Source organism: Tamandua tetradactyla, chromosome 12, assembly GCF_023851605.1.
Source record: "Tamandua tetradactyla isolate mTamTet1 chromosome 12, mTamTet1.pri, whole genome shotgun sequence".
Taxonomy (NCBI): Eukaryota; Metazoa; Chordata; class Mammalia; order Pilosa; family Myrmecophagidae; genus Tamandua; species Tamandua tetradactyla.
Window position 1 is genome coordinate 92,932,457 of NC_135338.1, and position 16,883 is coordinate 92,949,339.

Sequence of the window (16,883 nt, forward strand, 5' to 3'; positions counted from 1 at the left end):
AAACTATACACTGGCTCTTAAAGCTACAACTGTAAGGACACAGGTCATTCCCATACTTATTTGCCTTCCCCAGAGATGGCACCAAGAATGGATGTACAGAAGCACAGCCTAATGCAAAGAGGACCAGTAACAAGACATAAGCCCAGAAATTCTACCTCCATTCAGGTCAGTGAGTTTTTCCAGAGTAGAGACTTTTTCTCATTCACGCCTGCCTTCCCAAGCAGGTTTTCTGAATGAATGAATCCTTGTCTAAGTTCTCAACAGCCCCAAAGAACGTCAGTAGAGGTTGAGTATTTGACAATGGAGAGCATAAGAATTTTCCTGATCACCACAAAACGGCTGCCTATTGGTTCAGAAGACATGACACGACCTGAAGCTCTTAGGAATGAGAAGAATTCCACATTTCCTGAGGCCCATGCTTCCAGGAAGACAAAAGGCGTTTTTAAGGCCCAACTTAGGCTGAGCAAAGCTGAACAGACATATATCTTATGAGCCTGCAATTCCATTCCTGGGTATCTACCCAAGAGAAATGAGTGCATATGTTCATCAAAAGGCATGCCCAAAATGTTCACAGCCCTTTATTCATAATCACGCCAAACTGGAAGCAGTCAAACTGCCCAAAGGCATCACCCCAAATTTATCAAGAAGGGAAATGAAGCTCATGAAGCCCAAGGATCGGAGAAACAGGCCAAAGTCGCCCCTTAAAGAGGCCATGCATTTGCATTCGTCACCCCTCAGCATTTGCATTCGTCACCCTTCAGCTCACTGAGCTAGAGCCCCTTGTTTCTCTGCCTGTCCTACCACTACTACTAAAATGGAACATTACCTTTTTCTCTCTAGTTCCCATGGAACAAAACACTCATCTCAAAGCTGCCCTTTGCCGTCCCTGCCCCAGCAGCCCAGTGCCCTGGCCAGGTCCCTAACAAAGAAAAAAGCTCTGATTCTTCCACACCCCAAAGCTTAGCTAACAAAAACTAACATACGTTTGCAATGTCCACATTTACTCTATACGAGAAGACGAAAACTTTATGAATTCTTAAGAGTGCAACTTAGGTTTGATAAAAATATACCTGCTTTCTGGAAAGTGGAGGGAAAAAATAAATCTTTCCTGGACTGCTGTCTCTGGAACTATAAGAAGAATCGCAGAATTGAAATCTATTCCAGCGATCTCTTTTGTGTTTATTTTACAAGCACTTCACTTAGGAATCAGTCCCTGTATTAATCTAAAGGGGCAGATATGAAAGCCAAGTGCTTTCGAGAACTAAGATGTAAGGCAACTTTGAGGAGATGAAAGCTGCTTTCATTCTGCACTGCAAAATGTCCTTGTGTTTCTTTCACATATTCGGAGTCTTCAAAGTCCTAACAATTTTATAAATGCACGGTGTAGCGCCTCTCTTGTACCTGCCCCTTGCTTAGACAGTCTGCAGAGACCAGGAAAGTAGGACACAGTCTGCTCTACTCCAAGAAAGGGAAGGAAGCACAGACAGTCAGTATCTCCTTGAGAGGCTACCCTGGCTCTGCTTTTGTTTTTTGTTTTGTATTGTTTTTTAAAAAGCCAATTTGGAAAAAGGCAAAGCAGAGTCAACCCTGCTTCCCTGGAAAAAAGAGGCCACCACACACATCAGATCAACAAGCCTTTTTCAACAAGTGTTTGTGAAGGGACTATCACATGCCAGGGCAGTCAGGTGGGGATGGTAAATGCTTCCTGAAAGGCTAAGAGGTCTCCGCTTCCCCTCCTGCACTTGCAGGGGCTTCTTTCCAACTTGCTGCCATCCCAGGCTCTACTTCTCCTGAATTCCTCACCCCCACTCACTTCCAAGAGCTGCAGAGGGCACAATATTGAGCAAATGCCGATGCCACAGAAACTGATGCCTCCCTGCGTAAAAGGGACCACTGTGTATTTTTTCCCTTTTCTTTTCTTACAGCTTTGAAACAGAGTTCATGTGCCATACAATTCACCCACTTATAGTGTACCTTTCAATGTGCTTTTTGCATATTCACAGATCTGCGCAACCATCACCACTGCCCATATTAGAACATTTTCATCCCCTCAAAAAGGAAACTCGGACCCTTTAGCAAACTTCCCTCTAATCCCTCCAGCCCTAAGTAGCCACTGGGACTACTAGGTATTAATAAACAGAAAAAACAAAATTAGTAACCAGACTTGTTTCCTTTTTTTTTTTCACTTAAGAGGGGAAAAATGGAAAAATAATTTATGGTATGAAGACAGCCACAAGCCTGCAACGACAAGTTTGAACTACCCGTGTCAACTTGCTGCATCAGGGAGGGCCCCGCCTTGCCCAGCCCAGCCCAGCTCACGCACAGCAGCGGCTTGGAACGTGGCACAGGTTTCTTTTTCAAGCTGTGAATCAGTGCCAGTCTCTAAGGTCCATCTCACAAAAGGAAGCTGGGGAAAGTCATTTATCTGTCCACAGCAAGAAAAACTTTCTGTGATTTTTAAAAATGTGAAAACTCGAAGCAAGCTCCCTGCCCTCCTGAGACAGAAGAGAACGTCATCTGCTTTCCCTTTTCTTCTCCATCCATTATAAAGGGAAGAACTTTATCAAAAGTTTTAAAACCAGATGAGAGGCAACTCTGTGACTATTGTCCACAAATGCACCAAGAATATCACATTTTCTCATCTACTACTTCATTAATTTCCCATCATGTACCTTGTGATGTACGTACTGTTATTACCTCATTTATAGAAGATGAGCGGGAAGGTCAAAGCAGCCACACAACACTTTCAAAACCAACCTTTGGCCTCACAGTAGAAATACTAGATTCAAGGAGTTATCTTTATAAAGAGTGAGAGAAACGAGCAGAAAGCCTTGGAAGGAACCAAATTCAAGAAAGCCAAACTTTCAATTAAAAGCAAGAATGAAATAAAGGAGATTTTCAATGATTCATCTCCTGAAGATTTATCAGAAAATGTATATAGATATTAGTTTGTCTCACAAAGACACACTTTGAAAATACTTTTAGAAGAAATAATCCTACAAAAAGACAAAGTCCATTAGCACTCTACAAGATTTAGGGAAAAAAGCGAGTTAATATGTTAACTTATTTTACTTTCTAAATATGTAATGACTCAGAAAAGGGGATGGAGTAAGTAGATGCATGAAACTAAAGTTCAGTATTAACACAGGATGGAGGGAGAGGACCAGACCAGACCGAAGTAAAATGCATTCGCCTTGTTTGTCAGAAGTAGAGAAATAAGCAGTTTTAATAATCCAGAAGTAGACACCAGAAAAATAAAACCATAATTTTAAAATCTATAAAATAAAATCTAGCCTATCCACTGGAAGTAGGAAGGTAGAAAAAAATATTAGAAGTATGCAAAATTAGATATAACAATAAATCCTAATGCTACATAGTCACTACAATTAATATAAAACATGAAACTAAATGATTAAAAGATAATATTCTTCAGGTTGAATTTTGGAAAATAACCAGCAAAATGTTACCTATGAGAGATTTTTAATAAAGGTGCATAAAAAACAGACCCAGTTCCCCCATGTAGGCTGGGTGGCAAAGAGCAAGTATCTTCCTTTCTTTGAATCTGTTTCTTCCTTTCTAAAGTAGATAAATACAATCCCTACCTCATGGTATTGTTATAACAATGAGATAGTAATATATGTGAGAAGTGCTGTGTAAACAATGATAATTATCAGTATAAAAATGCACAAAGCATGACAGATAAAACTACAGAAAGAAGTAGATAAAGTAACCATGGTAGCTGTATATTTTAATACTCCTCTCTCAGAAAAAGCTAAGGCAGACAAAAGGAAAAGCCATGTGGTAGAAGCACCTAAGCTTGTACATACAATTGTACCGACACATATGGAACATTTGCAAAAATCCACCATGTACCAGACCACCACAGAAGCTTCCTACAGATTAGGCTTCTGCTCATAAGGCAATAAAATTAGAAATCACCATCATATATCTGGAACCAGAGAAATATTTTGTCTCTGGGTGAAGGAATAAATAAAAATGGAAATTAGGAAATACTTACGAACTGAATAAAAAAGAAAGCACGCCATATAAGTATTTATGACTAAAGATAAATGTCACCAAAAATCTACATTCTTACATAAGGACATTTCTTTTTTCAAGCTTTATAGGTGACATTTATTACTTTGTGAAAAGGATTATACTTAAACTATGTGGTGGCTTGGATCTGTAATGCCCCCTGGAAAAGGCCATGTTCTTTTAGTCTGTGGGTGCAGACCTATCGTAGGGGGGACCTTTTGGTTAGGTTATTTCAGTGGAGATGTGACCCACCCCATTCAAGTGAGTCTTAATCCCCTTACTGGAGTCCTTTATAAGAGGATAAAGGACACACAGAGAAATCCCAGAGAAGCTGAGAGAAAAGGACACACCCGCAGAGGCTGAGAGAGGAAGCCACTGAAGCCAGGAGCTGAAAGCAAACGAAACCCAAGAGAAAAGGACCAGCAGACACTGGCCTTCCCATGAGACAGAGAGTTCCTGGATGCCAGCAGACTTTCTCCATCTGCTGAGGCCTTGAATTGGATATTTTCACGGCCTAAGAACTGTAAACTGTAAGTTAATAAATCCCCATTATAAAAACCAACCTATTTCTGGTATATTTCATTCCAGCAGCATTAGCAAACTGAAACAAACTTTAAACAATCTGGAATCTTAAAACAATTTAGCAGTTGTTATTTACCTTTTACTTAGAGAGAAAAAACTCCCCTAACAGTGATTTTATTCATATCAGCATTCTAGTTTAGATTTGATCCTTGAAATTGTTATGAAAATTGAGTTGTGACTGTTATTGATGTGTTATCAGAACAACTTGGGTAAAAATTGTCTCATCTAAGTTCATGGCTGATTAAGCCTCCATGTACCCCTTGAATCACAAAGTGACTGTGGTCATAGTCAGGGGTGAGCCTAACCCTTGAATTGCCCCTAAACCCACAGACCTCTCTCCTCTCTACTCACTCCTTCTTGACTTTTCTTAATGAAGACATTTTATATGCATTTACTTTAAAATGAAGAACATTTTTATTACGACTGTACAACACAGGATTAGAGGTCCTCAACAATGCAATTAAGCAAGAAAAAAAAAGAAAACATTTGAAGTACCAAGGCAAAACAAACATTGTAGGAAAATGATATCATCATTCATGTAGAACACTGATAGAGATTTAATAATTCAAGACTGATGGACAAAGATCAACTTACTAAAATCAACATTTTTCTTTACCACAATAACCAAAAACATAATATGAAATAATCAGCCTCACATAACAGCAATAAAATCTAAAAGGATCAAGGAATTATTAAAAAGGAGTGCCCAAGCCCTTTATGGAGAAAATTTCCTGTCAATGAACACTTTAAAAAGACGTGAATAGAGCAGTGTGACGGTGGCTCAGCAGGCAGAATTCTCGCCTGCCCTGCCGGAGATCCAAGTTCGATTCCCGGTGCCTGCCCATGCAAAAAAAGAGAAAAAAAAAGACCTGAATAATGAAGAGATTAACCATATTCGTGTATGGGAGAGCAATATTATAAAGCAGGAATTTTCTTAGAATTAAATTGCATTGGTATGTTAATTTGGAGAGAACTGACCTCTCTATGAAGTGAGAAGCATTGAAATATATATAAACATACATGTATATATGTTAACATGTTATGTGTGTATATAAAAATATATAAACAAGGGTAAATCTTTAAAAATAGTGCTGAGTAAAAAAGGGAGAACAGAAAAAAATATGATGCGATGCTATATATGTACATAAACATATAAAAATAAAACAAATGTATTTCAAGAATATAAGTAGACATATTAAACACACTGGAATGGATGCACATGAGAGGAGGGAATAGGGATAAACGTGAGAAAAAAATGGCTAAAATAAAACAAAACACAGGACAACTTTCTAAGGCCGAATTATGATGGTGTGTCATAAATTAAATACGCTCTGAAAAAGGAAAAGAGATGAAAAAATGTTTGGAGGGGAAAAAAACTAAGGTTTTTTGTGGGGATATGGATAAACTAGGGCTTATTTTTACCAGCTATTCATCTGATAAATAAAAACTACAACATAGTAATAACTGATGGAATATACAAAAACAAGCATTTTTTTTAAGAAAAACAAGTGCTTTAAATTTAATTTTTTTTAAAAAAAGACGTCTCTAAATAACTTTCATTATCCAAAAACCACACTCACATCCAAACTTAAAGGACATGCATTTGGCTTCAAAATCTTTGGGCTCAAGAGGTGAAAGCAATCTTCAATTGACAGATCCCTTCCTGGGTTCTAGTCTGGCTTTTGCAGTAGACAGGTGTAGAACTCTAATCATGCCACACGGTGTCTCTAATTATGTCTTCAAAAATAAGGTGAGTACAGGAAGACTTATCGGTAAAATAAAATAACTAAATGAAAGCTAATATATTGTTTCAATACAATATGTGAAGCCCTCAAACCCCAAATCCTTGGTAATTAGTATTTGGATATTTTAAGAATACAAGATAGCTTCATAATTATTGTTATTTTGTTTATTATGGCATTGTAGTTTTTAATTAAGTCCAAATATAATGAATCAAAGCTAGCTTAACTTTCAATTATGCAGTTCCACTCTTCTTCTAAAGTTCTAAGAACCAAAACAACAGGTGTAAAAGAAATACTGTCAGCATCTATGTGAAGATCAAATCAAACCACAAATCCCAAATACTGCTTCCTAGTAAATGAACATATAAAAAAGCATTAGTTACAATTTACACTCAATAATAAATATAGAAATCCACTTATCTTTGCAGAAAGGAAAAAATTTTATTGTTGCCAAAAGAAAAAGCATAAAATCAAATAATCTCCAGATTGGTACTATTGTTGCAGAAATCTAATCAGTGTTTCACAGATGTTATCCTACAACCCACAAGAAGCTTTACTCAGCTGAAGTATCTAGGAATGTTGAATTATATGTTAAAATGAGGTTCATTCTAGAAAACAAACCCAGAGTCACCTATTTCATAAGTAGTACTCCTCTGAGACCATTGGACAGTGATCTTTACCTCCTGTTTTCTGATGCTGGTGAGTGAGCTGGTTGGAACACTCTCCTACTCTGCTGACAAGTATAAGATTATTGATTAAATGTGAGACTCTCAAATTCATCTCTTACTGAAAAGCATTCAAGAGCATTATAGAATTCATTCCACCAACACGATAAATGTATTGAGAAATGAGAAAGAAGAACCCAGTCACAAATTTGAAGAAATATTTCCTCAAGCAGTCACACCAGATAAACAGTCATTCCAACAATATGCCACATATTGTAGTCAGTACAGTAGATTTTTTTTGAAATGCTGATGCCTGACCTTTTTCTCAAAAGTATGCCTTGTGCTGACTCAGGACTTCTCTAGCACTGATTCTAAGAACACAGAGTGTTCAAACAATGGCTCCCTTGTAATGAAGAAAATGTCTTTTTAAAAGCTCAACAAGCCCTGAAAATAAGTATCTTTTGTATATGGGGTTGGTATATAATGCTTCCAAATGAATCACCTAAGGAAGACTTGAGCCTCCTCTTACCTTTTGAAGTTTATTAAGCACCTAGGGTCTTTTCAGCATCTATATGAAAAGACTGTGTTTTCACACTTCTACAACTTCCTCACTAAGCCTGTCTGCAGATATGATTATCTCTACTTAAGACTTAGAAAACCTAGTCTCAGAGAGGTCAAGTAACTTCCTAAAGGGAACACAGCTAGTAAATTGTGGAGGTGGACTTTGAAACTCGCTTTGTCCAACTCCATGTATAATGCTCTTTCTATTTATCATGATTCTCTTCCATTAGAGTATGTTTTACATATAATTTTTCTTTAGTGGTTTAACTCATAGCAAAGTGTAAAGAAATAAATTTACACTGCATCATTAGTTTTATTAACATAAAGGGAAACATGTTGACAATAGGCCAAGCCCTTGATCTTAAAACTTGCTTTTGTGAAGCTTATTTCTGTAGCAGAGAATCTAAGCCTACCTATAATTATGCCTAAGAGTTACTTCCAAAATCTCTTTTGTTACTCAGGTGTGGCCTCTCTCTCTAAGCCCAACTCTGCAAGGAAAATTATTACCCTCCCACCTACATGGGACATGACATCCAAGGATGAAAAGTCTCCCTGATATGGGGACATGACTCCCAGGGATGAGCCTGGCCCTGGCACCATGGGATCAACAATGCCCTCCTAACCAAAAGGGGGAAAAGAAATGTATTAAAATAAGGTATCAGTGGCTAAGAGACTTCAAATAAAGTCAAGAGACTCCTCTGGAGGAGGTTACTCTTATGCGAACTTTAGCTAGATATTGCTAATTACCACGGTTTGCCAAACTCCAACCAGCATCATTCCTGTTAACCCAAAAGAACGCCTAGGGCTCTATCTGAGATTCTACAAAAGTTTCATACACTAAGATTACTTTTCAGAAACCTACAACCTCCAGATGGCTCCTAGGCTAGATAAGTCCTGAAACCAGTGGCAACAGTCTCTCCAAGAGAACATCAACCAGTCCCAGCCCCCTACCTCATAACATTGAAACCCTTTTTCAATATGAAAAAGTTAGAATGGGCAAAGCCCAAGTATCCGTAAAGACTGGGAGAAGGATCAAAGGAGAAGGAGGACTTATAAGACAAGATAGGATTTAACAAATGAGTTTGACTGCTGAATCATTATAATGATATTTCTTTTAGTCTCCAGGGTCTTGGAGCAGCTAGAAAGAAAACCCTAAAACTGTGGACCTGCAGCCCATACCAAACTCTGAAATCTGTTCTATAACTACTTGTTACAATGTATTTTGAAATTTATTGCCTTTTTATATATATTAAATTTCATAATAAAAAACTTTTTAAAAAAAGTAAACATGTTTGTAACTGAACTATTGCCAAATAGATCTCCAGAGGACTCTAGGTTACTCACCTTTGATGTAAAATAAACCAGTTCCAGTCTTCTTTCTCTCCACATCTTGCTAAAAAATATCCAGATTATCCAGGTATATTTTTTAGGAGAAAGTAGTAGAGAATTCCACACCCTGGTTCTGAGAAGAAAAGTGCCAGAGTATAATAATCCCTTGTCCCATCGGGCTTGCCCTTATGAAACTTACTTCTGTAGTGAGAAGCAAATCCTACCTATAATTATGCCTAACAGTTGTTTCCAGGAAACTTCTTTCATTGCTCAGATGTGGGCTCTCTCTAAGTGCAACTCTGCAAGTGAAACCATTGCCCTTCCCCTACGTGGGACATGACATCCAGAGGTGAAAGTTTCCATGACAACCAAGGACATGACTTTCAGGGAAGAGCCTGACCCTGGTACTGTGGGATTGATAATACCCTCCTGACCAAAAGGGGGAAAAGAAAGGTAACAAAATAAGACATTAGTAGCTAAGAGAGTTCAAATAGAATCAAGAGGCTATTCTGGAGGCTACTCTCATACAAGCCACAGCTAGTTATTGCTAATTGGCATAGTTTGCCAAACCCCAACCAACGTCATGTCTATTAACCCTAAAGAACACGTAGGCTCTAACTGAGACTCTGTAAAAGTTTCATGTACTAAGTTTACTTTTCTGAAACCCATTACCACCAGAGGGTTCCTAGGCTAGATAAGCCCTGAAACCAGAATGGCCAGCCTCTCCAGAACACCAATTAATTCCATTTCCCTATCCTGTACTATCGACACCCCTTTTCAATATGAAAAAGAAAGGGCATAGCCCAAAGTTCCTTATAGAGTGGCAGAAGGGTCAAAAGAGAAGGAGGAGCTATAACAGAGAAGATAGGATTTAACATATGACCGTTGAGTCACCATATTGATATTTCTTTTAGCCTCCAGTGTTTTGGAGCACCTAGAAGGAAAAACCTGAAACTAGAATGGTAACCAACCCATGCCGAACTCTGAAATCTGTTCTGTAGCTGCTTGTTAGAGCATACTTTGAAAATTATTGGGGTTTTTTTTGGTATATATGTTATATACCACAATAATTTTTTTTTAATTTTATTTGAAAGGTTTGTATTTTTGCTTAGATGTCTTTTAATTGACATTCAACTGGATGGACAGAACTTCTGTTTTCGAAGATAGTTTCAGTAATAAGATGGAATAATTTCCTATACTGTAACTCTTTAAAAATGAAAGGAACTTTAATATTTATCTTTTTTTGATATTTTTATCGATAACATACAAACATACAGACATTCTTAGCATACAGACATTGCATACATGGTGTACAATCAATGGTTCACAATATCATCACACAGTTGTGTATTCCTCACCATGATCATTTTTTGAACATTTGCAATAAATATTTATCTTATTTGAAGTAGGTTAATGATATTTTTGTTATACAAACATTAATAGGCCAAATATATATGCATATGTATATATATGTATTTGAGCACATTTAGGCAAAATGACCTTAGAAATATTGAGACACCATGGTGACATTTTGATTTAGAGTTTCTAAGCAAACATTAGAGGCGTTGAAGGGCAATTGCATCCAACTTCCTGAACTCTGGATGAGGTGGTGAAGGTCAGGTAGGTAAGTTGGAAATAATAGAATGAAACATGGCATTGAAGTAACAGATAAGTCATGAGTAAGCACTTTTCAAGTTCACAAAGGAAAAAGCAGTCAACAAGCAATGGAATAAAACGAGCTGAAGAAGAAAGAAATTTGGGAATAGAAAGGTACCAAGGCGAGTCAGGCAGACGGCAGCAAGGACTGCAATAGCAGAACCCTGGGGAGTGTGGTGATGAGTAAAGGAGAGCTTTTGGAAAGCATGAACCAAAGCCAAATTTTCCTCCAAGAAATAACTGGCAGCCACTCATCAAAACTCACAACAACTGACATCCACTTTGTGATGCCTGGGTAAAATATTCATGAGTAACATTTCTGGGAAGTTATAATGTGCCAGTTTGACTAAATATTCACTTATTTAACCCTGACAGCAATCCTTTGAGATGGGAACCATCTGTCATCCCCACTCTACAAATGAGAAAACTAAGGCTCTGAGAAATGAAATGCCTTGCCCAAGGGACATGTCCCAAATCAATGGTGGTGCCTGGTTTCTAACCAGATAATGTGACCCAAAGCCCATATACTTTACTACATGATGGAATAAACCTCTTGAAACCTATAAAAATATTATATGGCTCCACCTAATGAAATGAAGGAGGAAAAATTCCATGTGCAGCATGTTTTCCTGGAGAGGTGAAAGTCTATTATATGATGACCCATTCAAATTCTCACCCAAATCATACTTTGATTACAAGTGACATCAGCAGAGACAATCTAAGAAACTTGGGGCTAAGAACCCCACAGCATTAGGGACTTTATTCTAAAGTAGGTAGTGTTTTCTTTCTTTTCTCTGTCTATACTTAACAGTACTTCTCATTACCCTAAACCTCTTTGCAAAAAGTTTTATTTCAGCATGTTATCACCAAATAATGGTTCACACAATTAACTAGCTAGATAAAACACAGCCAAATGGAATAATTAGCTTGATGCCCACTATGAGGCTGAGTAAGGGGGTCATCATTTATCATTTTTTCAATGTATCAAGTGATTTTATTTTTTTAAGTAACGTGAGAGATTTCATTGCATCTGATTTCTTGAAGCCAGAAAGATTTTAGTCCAAGTCTGGGTTGTGTGTCTCTATGCAATCAAGATCTATATACCTAGATACATAACAGTCATTTTTAAGAGCTTGGTGCTAAAAGACAAGGAGAAAAATGAACCCGTTGGAAATGTGCACTTTCTCCTTTCGCATTGAAATACTTACGTTTCCCTAAAAATAAGATTGTTTAGAACCACGTTATCTCTGGAAAAGCACACAGCACTTGAAAATACATTCAAGTGGAGAAACAAGGCTTATATGGAATAGAAGAGGAATGATTTCCTATGATTAATTTAAAGCAAAGATCAGTTCAAAGAGGGAGTAATTTTCCTTCTTAGAAACCTCTCAAGGCTTGGCATGCAGATATCCATCTCCCCATCTTTGTCAGGGAGCACCTGCTTTGCCACACGCCCTGCACTAAATTCCGTGCTTCGCATTGGGTCTGGCACACAGCAAGTGTTCAATTAAACTTTGTTGAATTCATGCATACACGAATAACTGAATAAATGGATGAAATGTATCTCAAAACGTTCCAAATCTAGAAGTTCCCATATCAAGTCCCTGACAAATGATGGTGGGTCTGACTGCAGCTCCAGAGAGGACAGTACTGATGATACGACTCAGACCAGGCTCATGAACCTGATTCCCACGGAGGCCAGGCCACTTCGGTTATCTGAGTCCCAGCACCATGTCATAATTCCAGCCAGCCATCCCTCAGATGTGTGCCACTGGTCACAAGGGCACCAAAGTGGGTCAACATCAAGTCATAGCTGGAAGAAACCATTCCAAGTGCCTGTTCTCCAGGCCAAAGGCAGGAGTCCCTGGTTTTAAGGACTTCATCTGAATTTTCTTCTCTCTAGTACCTTTAAAAATGAAAGTTTGCGGGGTGGGTGGGAATGCAAAGTCCTTCTGGATATTAGGTAAGTACAAACCAAGTTCACATGTACACAGAACTGCCAGGTTTTAAAAATATTATGAGAATTGTCACTCAGGACTACGTCCCAGGGATCTAGGATGTGCACAACCTCTTCATCTTTGCTTATCCAGCCTCTGCTGAGCATGCTGCTATGTGCCAGCAATGCGACAAGGCTTGAGAGACCAGCTGCAAATCCTGTCTTAATGGGGTGTATATTTTAGAGAAGAGACACACATTACAAGTATATAATCCTACATGTGATGGTTTGGAGCTAGGTACCCTAGAAAATATATGTTCTTAAACTTAATCCATTCCTGTGGAGGTGAACTGCGGTGAAGGTCACCTCAGTTAAGGTGTGGTCCGACTCAGTCAGAACGGGTCTTAATGCTGAGTCCTTTATAAGTGGAATAAAATTCAAACAGAGAGAAAGCCACAGAGGGGGCAGCCAGAAGCTCAAAGTCAATGGAACCCAGAAAAGAAGGGAGAGGCCACCACATGCACTGCTACGTGACAGGCGGCTGGGACCAAAGACCACCAGCGGCCAGCCCCAGAGCACCTGTGTTCAGGACGAAAATACCACCTGGATGATGCTCTGATTTGGACTTCTCATAGCCTGGAGACTGTGAGCCAGTGGATTCCCATTGTTTAAGCCAATCCATTACATGGTATTTGCTTTAGATTTGCTTTAGCAAGGAGGAAACTAAAACACTCTAAAAGCAAAGGAGAAGGCATCATTTGGAGTAACTAACATGCGGAATATTCCTAGTATGGGATCCAGAAAGACTTCCCTAAGGAAGCAGCATTTGAGTGGAAAACTGAAGGAAGAATAATTATTTAAAAAATCGTTATGATCGCCACATAATCCAGATGACACACAAGCTGGGATTAAAATGCTCAGATATGTATAGGGAAAGTTGGCCTTTACTTACTTGAATTATCCAGGTACTACTATTTGAGTTTCTGTGTTGTACTCTTGAAATATCAAGTGGAGAATCAAAGCAATTGACTAAACAATTAACCAGAAAACATTTCTGCCTTAACTACACAGACTCTTCATGAAACAATGGTTTCGATAGGAACTCATAATAGCTCAGACTCTCCACTTTAGTTGGTGCACTTACCCAAGTTTAACATCCAAGCTTTCTTTTATGCCTTCTTAAAGGCCAAACATTGAATCATCCATTTCTCCAAAAGTTTCCACACAACACGGTAGATTTGACCATAAGTTGTTTCCTTGCTTATAAGATGTCACTAATCCTTCCCCATAGATTAAGTACCACTGTTGAATCAGTTTTATTCGACTTTAGAGCCATGTGGCTGTGTAATTGCCCAGGCATTCATCAAAATGACAAAGGAAACGAAAACCCTAGTCCCAGAACTGTGTGAATGTCAATGAGCAAACAGATCAAAGAAGTAAACAAACTGGATCCATATTCACTTGTGATTAACTGAAAAACAGAGGGGGAGGAAAATGACTATTTGCCAAGGACAGCATGGAACACAAATTGAATTTTACTCTTGGCCTTTGAAAATGTTGACATTTTCATCTGCTCATCATTTCTACATGTCGCATTTCACAACTTGCTTAACACCCTAAATAACTGCCTTGGGCCAAAAAAGTAACGACAGTACCATTAGGATTGATTTAAATGCTAGTCCTGTTAAAAAGATACTGCATCCACCTTCATTCTCTGGGAAGAATCTAGAACACTTAACATGCACAATATTGTGAACTCATAAGGCAGGAGAGGGACTTGAAGAATGTCATATATTTAGAATGCTTCCGAGGACCCAATAAAGCGCTCCCTCATCCCTAGTCCATATCCTGTGGTAGAAATCTCCAGCATAGGATTGCAACAAACTGCTTGCACTGCTGCCTCCCCTAAGAGTGTAAGAGCTTCTCAAGGTCCAGGAACAATGGTCACCTCCATCTCTGTAGACCCAGTACCCAGCACAGAACCTGGCACAGAGCCCCATGAAAAAGTCCCTAAGACACTTGCAGCATGACAGCAACTTGTCAAAGTGTTCGCCATCAGTAAGAGAGGTGAGTGGAAATTCACGAGCTCTAGAGTCAGACAGATGAGGTTTTAAATCTTGGCCTCTATTCACTAGCCAACAACCCCAGGCCCATTGCTTAAACTTCTAAACCTCAGATTCCTCCTCTATGGAGCAGAGATAATTACTACCTACATCACAGGGATGTGGTAAAGAGCAAATTAAGTAGCAAATCAGCACTTATCAGGAAGTAAGGAAATGTTTGTTCCCTTTACGTCCTCTTAGAACACGCAATAGTTTGTGACTTTTCAGTGACATCGAATTTTGGTTTTCCTTTTTCAGTAGGGGAAGGGTGAGATGGGGCAGCAGACTTCCTTACATTCAAGATGACAAATACTCTGTTGGAAAGTTCATCCTTTCCAGACTTGCTTCACCCATGCTGGAAGAGTGCGTTGAGTATTCATGTGTGGGAGATGTGCTCCCCTATAGTGGCACAGCTACAGGGCTGATAGAGAAACTGCACACCAGCACTCTGAGAAACCATATCCCATCATCATTCTTACCTTCTCTGATGTCATGAACATAAAGAACTTCATGACAACCAACCTTCCCTTGTCGTCTTCTCTGTAACCCACAGGACAGGAAAAGTCTCCACTCATCTCCAGATCGAGACAGTCGGGTCTAAGCTCAAACTGACTCCCTCAGGGGGCCACCATTCAGCTCAGAAGACTCGATGCTGAGAGACTGGCCCAACCAGGAGTGGCCCGGACTATCTTTTAATGAGAGAGAAATGCCATGGCTTTGGAGAGCTATTTCAGAAAAAGCTTTTCTTCCAATATCACTACAGTAGGTTCCATTTCCCCTGTGTAGAGCTGCTGGCCTAAACTAGCCAGTAGCTCTACACATATGGAACCCCATCTAAAGAGGGATATCCTTTAATGGAGAAGATAGAGGGAGGTAGGATAGGGCAGTGCAGCGGGCTTGAGCGATTTAAAGAATTTGATCCTTAATTTAAATGAATATTTCTTCTGCCTCCTGATTTGGATGATAACACAGTATTCAACATTCAATTTGCAGCCAGGAATGGAACTAAAGCATGCAGGGTACCTACTACAGGATGTCAGACAGTTGACATAAGTCATGTGATGCAAAACTACCACACTGGTTACTGCAAAACTTAATCACCAACCACAATGGGACACAAAGAGCTTAAGGAACTCACCTAAAGTCACAAAGAGAGTTAGTGGAGCTGAGATTCCAAACCAGGTTTCTCTGTCTCCCAAATCCAAACTTCCTTAACAGAGCACCTTCTATTTCTCAGGCTCTGGTGTACTTCATTTACTATTTGTTTATATAGGCTTATACCAGAATTGGAGTGGCTGAAGGACCATGTACCTCTAGATTAAATCATTTGGCTTTTTTTTTTTTTTTCTTTGCATGGGCAGGCACCGGGAATCGAACCCAGGTCCTCTGGCATGGCAGGCAAGTGTTCTTGCCTGCTGAGCCACCGTGGCCCGCCCAATCATTTGGCTTTTTGGAAATCTGTTCAGTGTCAGCCCTTTGGACAAGTAATCAGGAGACCCAGGGTATTCCCTCCTAAATCATTGGGAGGGAAAAATGACATTTGAATGTATTTTTCACATAGATGCTGGCTGGCTTGATTTGAAGACTGCTGGGTCCTCCAAGTCCATGGAAACCAAGATCCCAAGGATAAAAGTGAAACAGAAAAGACAAAGAACTGTAAAGATGATCCCAGCAAGAGGCTTCCACATCGTAGAGGAATGTCTGAGAACCTGAGGAAAGAGTCTTTGCCCAACCTTCTCCCCAGCTGATTTGCATGATGACTGTAATTCCGTCATTGATTTTCACCTATGCACACCTACATTTTCTCTGTGGAGCTTCCTGTTAAAGCACCTTCAGCCACTTGGGACAAACTAGAACTGTTTTGTTGGTGCAGGGCAGTTACCTGGGAAGGCAATGAGGAAGTGAGCCCATGAAGGGTAGGCTTAGATGGATTGGGAGACAAAGAGATGGGCTGGGAGGGTTTTGCAGACAGGACAATCCTGGGCGGACTGTTCTACTAGAGGAAGCCTGCAAGTCATAATTCCACCGTGCAGGAAACACCAGGAATAAAGTGCTCCTAGTTTGTCTTCAACTAGAAGCTGAAGGTACGAAATGCTAGGATCAAAATCAGACCCTACTTATAGTTCCCAAAAGGCTTCCCAATGCAGATGGCATCACATCTAAGTTTCCTGCCATGCTTGGCACATACTTTCATGACCAAGCCCCTGCCAATCTCCCAGCACTTACCCCTCACACTCTCTGCTCCAGCCACAACAGCACATTTCTGGTCCTCAAT

At 39.4% G+C, this 16,883-nt stretch overlaps 1 protein-coding gene and 1 long non-coding RNA gene across 5 annotated transcripts in view; one reads left to right on the forward strand and one right to left on the reverse strand.

Moving 5' to 3' along the window:
• Positions 1–15,102, reverse strand: part of SV2B (synaptic vesicle glycoprotein 2B) — a 119,033-nt gene extending 103,931 nt beyond the window's left edge. For 2 of the 4 annotated variants that reach the window (XM_077124121.1, XM_077124118.1), the window contains exon 1: positions 14,904–15,102. The gene's annotated coding sequence lies outside the window, so the exon portion shown is untranslated. The other 2 variants (XM_077124120.1, XM_077124119.1) reach the window with 2 other exon arrangements.
• Positions 14,284–16,447, forward strand: LOC143652489 (uncharacterized). The gene is made up of 3 exons (XR_013160720.1): positions 14,284–14,573; positions 15,162–15,370; positions 16,170–16,447. It is a non-coding gene; the product is annotated as an uncharacterized LOC143652489 (long non-coding RNA).
• The last annotated feature ends 436 nt before the right edge of the window (positions 16,448–16,883 follow it).